This window comes from Dasypus novemcinctus, chromosome 22, assembly GCF_030445035.2.
Source record: "Dasypus novemcinctus isolate mDasNov1 chromosome 22, mDasNov1.1.hap2, whole genome shotgun sequence".
In the NCBI taxonomy this organism is placed as follows: domain Eukaryota; kingdom Metazoa; phylum Chordata; class Mammalia; order Cingulata; family Dasypodidae; genus Dasypus; species Dasypus novemcinctus.
In genome coordinates, this window is record NC_080694.1 from 20,835,048 (window position 1) to 20,844,357 (window position 9,310).

The window sequence follows — 9,310 nt, forward strand, 5'->3', positions numbered from 1 at the left end:
GTTCTAATCTTAGATGATATGATGTCTTTCATTACAAATATTTTTAATAAGGAAGAGAATTCAGCCTTTAACACACCAGAGAACACACACTGAAGAAACACTATATTTGTAATCAACATGGAAGAGCTTTACTTCAACATTACCACTTCAGACTATCTAAACTAATTGGTATTGAAAGGAATGTTACAAATGTCATCTATATAGCAAAGCCTTCCACTTTTAGTCTGATGATATACAACATGAATGAACTAACAACATAAATGTAAAAAAGTGTAAGAGTCTTCAACTACCACTCTTTAAGGCATAAATAAGAAAAAAATACATGGAAGAGAAATTATGAGTCTATAGTCATGTGGGAATGCCTTAACTTATAATTTTTCCTTTAAACTGATTGATCTACATAAGAAAGACACATTAGGTCTGTAATCCATGTGCACAAACATTTTGCCATTCACCAGCCTTGATGTGCTCAATAAAGTTTAATGTAGGCATAACCACTAAAATAAACAATAAGTGGGTAAAATCTTAACTAGTAAGGTCCAAACCCCTAGTGGCAGTGCCAGATAATTCACATTGGGTAAGTAATTCAGTGAAAATCATGAGAAGTAATTTATCAATACAGCAATGCTTGTAGGTTGAGAATTCACACCATGTAAAATACTCTCAGAATCATAAAGGAAGGAAAGTCTTCAGTGAGCAGGCAAGGATGACATCTCTCACCTCTGTAGCTCCACCATGCAAAATGTTGAGGGACTGAATTCTTTATCTTAAGTAGAAGTCAAGAAACTGATGTTGGTCCTCATCAAAGAATAGAAAAAAAAATTATGTAAAAGTTGGTTAAAGGAAAAACATGTACTTTTTGCAGATGATATGATGGATTATGTAAAACACTATTAAATTAAGAGAAATTTTAATAAATTAATGAATTTAGGAGTTCATAGCATACAAAAAAAATTCAATTTTATTTATACTTACAAGTAATCATAAAATAAAGTACAAGAGACATGTGCAAACCACCAAAATATAAGATGCATGATTGTTTTTTCTAAATGAAGAATAATTTTAAATGAAGATGAGTAAAGCTCTATACTGGTAATTAAACTTACTTAGAGGATTATGGAAGATCTAGATATATGTGATATGTACCACACATACAGATTCAAAGCCTAAGTAATATGATTGCATCAGTTCTCCCACATATGATCTATAGATTAAATACAATTCCAGGGAAGTGGATGTAGTTCAAACAATTGAGCTCCCACCTAACTTATGGGAGGTACTGGGTTTGGGTCCTGGTGCCTCCTGGAAAAGACAAGCCATGTGACAGGCCTATACAGCTAGCTGACACAAGATGGCACAACAAGTAGACACAAAGAGGAAAGACAATAAAAGACACAATGAAGTGGGGAGTTGAAGTGGCTCAAGTGATTAAGCACCTCTCTTCCACATTCCCGTATTTGGTTCCCAGTGTACCATGAGCAGGTATAGAGAGGAGGCAGTGAGTACAAACAATGGGGCAGGATAAATAAACAAAATAAATCTTAAAAACAAAATAGGCAGTTTCAATCTCTATTTTGTGAAGAATTGTGGAGAGTAAAAAGTGTAATGCCACTTGCACAGTCACTTTCTTTTGATAATTTTGTAAATACTAAAGAAACATAAGGTGGCTAAAAGAAAGAAAGTGTTCTTTTTTGATATGCAAGATTAATAGCCAGAGTACCATTATTCTCCTGCAAGTGATTCCATCTTAGCTGAGAGAAAAAAATCTTGTTTTTGTGATATCAAGGTATGAGTAAAACTTCCACACTTGTATGAAATATTTTTCCCTGATATAAATGAAAAATAGTATGATCTTTCATAAATCATTTTTTATTGTGAATAAAATAAACATACTCAACAACTAAAAAAAAACAGCAAAAAAGAACATAGTAATTGAATAGAAAAAGGGTAATCTTATCAAAAAATGGTATTGGAACAGCTACACAATCACATAAAAGAACTTAATCTCAAAATGTACCCCTCCTTCACAAAAATCAACTCAAAATGAATCATGGACTTAATGTAAAATAAAAAGCTATAAAACTTCTAGAAGATAAGATAGGAAAAATAAAGGTGAATTTAATTTTGGTGATAAATTTATAGATATAACAACATAAATACAATACATGAAAAATGATGTTGGACTTAATTAAAATGAAAAACTTCTTCTCTGTGAAAATCACTGCTAATATAAAGGAAAGACAAGTTATACACTTGGAGAAAATACATGAAAACACACCTCTGCTAAAGTTCTTATATCCAAAATATACAAATAACACATTAAATTCAACAAAAAGGAAACAAGCCAGTTACAAAATGGACAATAGATCTGAGCAGCTACCTCTCCAAAGGAAGTATACAAAAGGAAAATAATTATGTGGAAATATGTTCAACATCGTATGTTATATTAGCCAGGATTTGCTAGAGAAACAGAATCAACAAGAGATAGTTGTCAATAGTATGCAATTTTATATGAGTCTCTCACATGACCGCGGGGATGCACAAGTCCAGGTTCTGCAAGCAGGCTGCAACTGGGGGCTCCAATGAAAGTTCAGTGAAGGTTCTTGATGAGTCTGGGAGACATTGGCTGTCCAAAGATGAGTTGGGAAATTCTCCCTCAATGCTGGAATCACTTCCCCTTTTAAGCATTCAGTTTGATTGGATAAAGTGTCACTCATTGCTGATGGCAATCTCCCATATTGATGTAATTATAACCAGCTATCTATGATTTACCACTGCAGTTAAGTAATGGTGACTAAAGTCCATACATGCCCTTGTATTACAGTTAGCCCAGTACTAACTTGACCAAACAATTACCTGGCAGAATTGATACATTAGCCTAACCATCACATGTGTTATTAGAAAATTGCAAATTAAGACAACAATGTAACACCATTCCACACTGATTAGTATTACTAAAATCCAAAACACTGCCAGCCCCAAATGCAGACAAATATGTGGACCTAGGAAATTTCATTCATTACTGGTGAAACAGACACTTTGGAAGACAGTCTGGCAGTTTCTTACAAAGGTCATCAAGTTTTGACATATAGTCCAGTAATTGTGCTTGTAAGTATTTACTTAAATAAAATAAGAGCATATGTCCTCACAAAAACATGCCCATGAATGTTTATGGATGCTTTATTCATAATTGCCTAAAATTTTAAGCAACCAAAAGGTCCTTTAATATTTGAATGCATACAGGAACCATGGTACATCCATACAATGGAACATTATTAATAATAAATAGTATTGATTTATCAAGTTATGAAAGGACATGGAAGAGCTGTAAATGCATATTGCCAAGTGAAATAAGCCAGTCTGAAAAAGTAGCATATAGATTCCATATATATAACATTCTGGAAAAGACAAAACTATAGAGACACTTAAAATTTAGTGAGTGCAGGAATTCAGGGATACTGCAGTACGATGAATTGTTGGAGCAAAGGGCATTTTTAGGACAGTGAAATCATTTGGTTTGACACTGTAATGGTGGATACATTACATTATGCACTTTTCAAAACCCATATAACTATATAATGCAAAGATTGATCCCTAATATAAATGATGGAATTAGTCAATAATAACAGTGTGCCAACAGTATTTCATCAACTATAACTAATAACCCATCATAGCAATGCATAGTACTAAGAATAAGAGAAGCCAATTATGCAGAACAAGTTGATGTATGGAAACTCTCTCTACTTTCTGAATATTTCTGTAATAATAAAAAAGCTCTAAAGATCTAATAAATACTATAACATACATTAAAGTAACATACCACAACAAAATACTTAGGAAACTTTTTTCTCTCCTTACAAAACTAATGCAATAATAAAGAATATATAAAATATAAAGCACAGAAAATAGTTCTGTCAAGATAGAGACAAAGAATCTCTAGATTACATAGAAAATAACTTTTTCACATTTTAAGTATCAGTTAATAAACCAAAGAAGAAATGTCATTAAAATTGGGTGATTTTTGCTATAACATCAAACTGTTTCATTGCTTCTTTTGCTTCTTTTAAGTCTCATATAATAATACAACACAAGGACATCAACACAAGGAGAGATAAAGGCTTTTCTGGATTCCAGGCAATGAAGACAAATAGGCACACACAGTTCCTTTCTGGAAATCTTAGTGACCTGGATGAGCACAATCTATCTTTGAGAACTTGTCTCAGAAGGACCTTCCTCTGTGATTTTACCTTTGCTGTAGGTTTTTGTTGAGTTTTGTATGTCTCTTGGCATACCTGTTTAGTGTCCCTTAGCCTACCACATTCTTTTTGCCTGCTTTTTTCTATACCTCATCACTACACAATCAAAAACTTCAGGAAATTCATGTATGACATTCATGTTGGGAGCTTAAATCCTTTTCATAGTACTATACTCATTGAACCAACTCAGTAATTTTTCATTCATAAAGTGAATAATATATTATTGATCTATGAATGAAATACATAAAATGAGTTTTAAAATATCAAAAATGTAAGCATCATGATAAACAGAACCACTTCTTTTAGGTACATATCACAGATATCACAGGAGAGATGCTTTTCATAGAAGAGCACAAATTAGATTATGACAACTATGTTTTATCCTCATGTACAGCAATTATCTGGTATTTGGAAAAACAATTTTAGCTCATGATGATTCATTTCTTCATGGCCAAACAAAAATATATCCACTGTTTTGTCATCTCAAATCTTTCCAAATTTAAAATTAAGGTAATTTATGAAAAAACTGTCTGTGATGCATTAAGTCTCTATATAACTGACAGCCTCTTGGAATTATTAAATGCAGTGAGTCTCTCAATTGTATATTTTTTATAGCAACCTCATCAGTGCCTGTTTTCATGTCCTTGTTCCTTAAGCAGTAGATTACAGGGTTGAGGATTGGAGGAAGCACAGTATAGAGTACATAAGGCAGGTTGTCAATAACTGAGGGTGTATTTGAAGATGGCTTGAGATAAACAAAAGAAGCAGTTATCATAAAAACACTGAAAACTGTGAGGTGGGGGATGCATGTGGAGAAAGCTTTTGACTGACCTACTGTGGTGGGAATCTTCAGCACAGTGGAGAAAATATAAATATAAGAGATTACAATACAGATGAAGCAAGATATACCGAAAAACATATCAACCCCTATGCTTGCATAAACTACCACTTATGTTTCAGAGCAAGAAATACTTAACAATGAAGGAACATCACTTTAAAACTGTGGAATCAAATTGAAGCCACAGAAAGGCATTGAAAATACACCAGCTTTGTACACAACTCCAAAGAGTCCTCCAATTTTCCAGGAAGCACTTGCTATCAATTCACAAGTGCAGCCATTCATATTGACTCTATAGGGCAAAGGATCACAGATGACTATGTAGCCATCATAAGACATAGCTGTGAGAATGCATATGTCATCTGCTGAGGATGTAGTCATTAAAAGTAGTTGGAATGCACACCCTAAAATGGAAATGGAACTCACATGAATCAGGCTGTTGGCAATGAACTTTGGGATTGGAACTGATAAAAAGAAGACATCCGAGGAAGACATGTTCTTTAGGAAGACATACATGCATGCATGGAGTTGCAGATCTAGGGTAATGAGGGTGATAATGAGTATGTTACTCATTAGAGCTACCAGATAAATCAGAAGGAAGAGCACGCCATGTATAACCTGCTGCTCTGGGACATCAGAAAATCATACCAAGAGGAATCCTGTCAGCAAAGTGATATTGGCCATGCTAGTAGTTTCCGTTCACTTCCTGGCAAAGCAAGGTGATAGACAAAAAGCAAAATTAGTCTATACCACATAACAAGTATCATACTTATAGAAATATTACATTGAAAAAGAGACATGCAATATCCTTTCTAACTTAAGTACTTCTTTAGATATACCTAAAAAACTCATACTTCAATTTTTAAAGGTAAAAACACTTCATAGGTAAACTGGGAAATTATTTAGCATTATTTACCAGCATTTCACCTGATGGTATAGCCTCAATCTCAATTTGCTAGAAGATGGATATAAATTAACTAAATAAATATATTTTCTAAACACAAGTGCATTTGTATCTCACTATGATTGAGATAGGCATCAAGTGCTTTTTATTTTGGAAAAATTATCCAAAATTCTATTGCTTTAAATTGCGATATTATCCCTACAACTCAATACAAAAAAAAAAAATAAATGTCATTATTCATATATTGTCATGATCATGAACTCCCACTTTTATTGAAAAATCATACAGAGGTAAATAAGTTATATTTTTCCTTATGGACAAAGATAAGTGAAGAAAAAAATTCTATGTTCAATCCTTATATTATCATGAAGTCATGATATTAAAATTCTCATTTTGTATGTGAAGGAAATTATTGAATTATCTATCAAAATTCCACTTCCATTGAATGCCCTCAGTTATACTAGAGTCACATTGCATAGAGACTGCATCATAGTTGAATTTATCTATAAAAGGTACTTGAGAGTTCACATGGCAAAATAATCTTCCCCATCCTACCTAGATTTTTTTTCCATCTGGTTATGCTTGCTGCAGTTAATTTTTTAAAACACTACCAAATATCTTTTTCAGTGTTCAAAATAGTTTTACTAGATTTTTAGTTACTGATGCCAAATTACTGAGTTATTTATTGAAAAGATGGGAAATATCACTTATATACTAGACAATGACCTAAGTGGTTAAGTTAAACTATAAAGATTATTTCCTGAGAGATAGCATTCTTTAGGGGACAATAAAGAGTATGTAAACCCACAAACAATCATGAGTTCAGGTAGTTACAGTTGCTATTAAAATAGTAAAAAATTGTGTTGGTGTAGAGATTAACTAGGTGCCTCTTTGAGATTGGGAATGAAAAGGGCTCTTTTTGGGAATGACTTAAAGTCTGAAGCATAAATGTAGAAAAAGAGCCTATAGGGCAAAGAACTGAGGAGATAATGCTTTAGGAAACACATGAAATTTACAGCTTGGAAAATAACAGTGAAAGTAATGGACACATGTATAAAATGTCAGCAAGCAGTATGTAGTGAACTTGGAGCATGTCTAGTATTGAAAGAATTCTGAAAATTGTAAGGTTGGATAAATAAAGAAGTACCAACAGAAAAAAGAAGAGTGGAGAACTTGACAGTAAAGTTTCATTCTTTTTGGCCCCTGCATAAACTTTCTTTAGGAGCTACATGCTTTTTTAAAATGTTTAGAAACTGACAGTATTTTAAGCTTTTACTAACAGAAATTTGAAAATCATAACTTAAAATAATTCCAATTCTTCAATTACACAGTGGATTACTTATCAGATGTACTTCAAGAGAAAATTCCAGCAATTGCTCTAGAGGGTAGAAATTTTTCTACTCCAAAAAGTGTTTTATTTATTACTTGTGACTTTAAAGTAAAATGGAACATCTAGCTTCCTTTGGAACTATTTCTATTTTGTTTCTGATAAAGAACACAATGGACTCTGCTAACCTGGGACAGATTCTTCTCATTGACGCATCTTATATTGATGTGGTAACAGTCAATTGGCTTCCTTTTACTTCAAATATGATGTGAACTGGAAAGTTCTATAGTCAGATTAACTTCAGGAAATTATTAAGAAATACATTTAATCCCTTCAGAATTCCCAAAGAGGTTAATTCTTAAAAGTGTTCTCAATATTCTTGTTAACTATTTACCTCTTAAGAATGTTATCAATATAATTGTTGGTATTTTCAATAGGCAGAATTGTTCAAAACTCAGAACATATTCTGGAATTCACCTTAGAGGGTATGACCAGACTTCTATTACAGTAATAATGGAGTACTTAAATGTTCTCTTAATTTTACTTATTATGCAGTTTTACACTATACTATGGGTTAAAGGTTAGGAAGCATTAATAGAGGAAATATTTACTTGAGCATTTTGTTAAAAATGAAATTTCCTGTTAAATAATCTTAATGGCTTTGACTCAGAAGTCTAAGAATGTGCATTTATTCAATCACCTTGGTGTTTCAGATTCACCCCATGCTTTGAGAAATCATGCATAGAGCAGGAATCACCTAATATGAAAATTAAAATAAATTTAGAGTATAACCCCTCATGGTAAAGTGAATAAAGTGAAATAATTTTTCAATATGTAGTGTGAAAATTCAGAAGTGTTTTTTTCCCATCTATATTAGGTAAACACTTTTTCTTGAATACTTCCAAAATATTTTTTATTGGGTATATAGTAGCAAAATTCCATTCATCTACTACATATTCCCAAGAAAATATTTTAATTAGTAAAGCTTGGTCTCTCTTTCATAGAGAGTTAAGGGCATGAATTTTAGTGTAGCAAATTTGATAAGATTTTTATAGTCACATATATGATCTGTAGGACCATGAGCATCTATTATTTTTTAAATAGTAAATGCTGTTTCATAAATATTAACCAAATTTAATATTGGAAAATAGAGAATCAGATATGAAAATAAGTTTGTATGAGTAATAATCAAGTATGCAGTTTTATTTTAGATCACACAAGCTTTTACTAAGATCAATCTGATGTAAAAATTTGAATTAAAATTAAAGTACTTAGCTATTGTGAGTAATAAAAAAGGTAATTCATTTAAAATGTTTACAACTATTTAGAAAAAATAGTTAAATTAATTGAGAAAACATCAGATTAATTCCAGAATGAATATCACAAATAAATATAGTTGTTCTTTAGTTTTGTAATGAAATTATCTGTCTTGGTCATACTGCAGTAAGTAGATTATGTTATGGGAGTTTCTCTCATGAGACAGGTTCTGTGATATAAGTGTTAAAGCATCTCTCTTTTTAGACTCTCTTTTTTTCCTTTGAAAACATTTTTTTACTGAGATATAAGTAATATGCAGAAAGATGCACAGATCTTAAATTCTAGTCATACTAATAGCTACAATTGTTTCCCTTATTTTGAAAGAAGCTTTAGATTACATAAATGTTACATTGACAATATAGGGGATACCCATATACCCCACCCTACTCACACACTCTCTCAAATTAACAAGTGTAATTAGTGTGATTTATTTGTTACAGTTGATAAAAATACACTGAAGAATTGTTACTAACCATGGTCTATAGTTTACACTTTGGTTGCACTTTGAACTGCACAATTTTATAGGTTTTGACATGTTAGAAAGAAATCTTCTGGAAGAAAATAAGGCTCACTTGATTGTGAAGAAGAAAAGAATTTATTCTCAATCTTGCAAGAAAGGGTGCACAATCAGAAAATGTGGCTGGTGCCCCAAACAAAGAAAAATGACA

General features: G+C 32.1%; 1 pseudogene; it reads right to left on the reverse strand.

Moving 5' to 3' along the window:
- Positions 1–4,865: 4,865 nt before the first annotated feature.
- On the reverse strand, positions 4,866–5,778 carry LOC131275243 (olfactory receptor 14A2-like; annotated as a pseudogene).
- Positions 5,779–9,310: the final 3,532 nt, after the last annotated feature.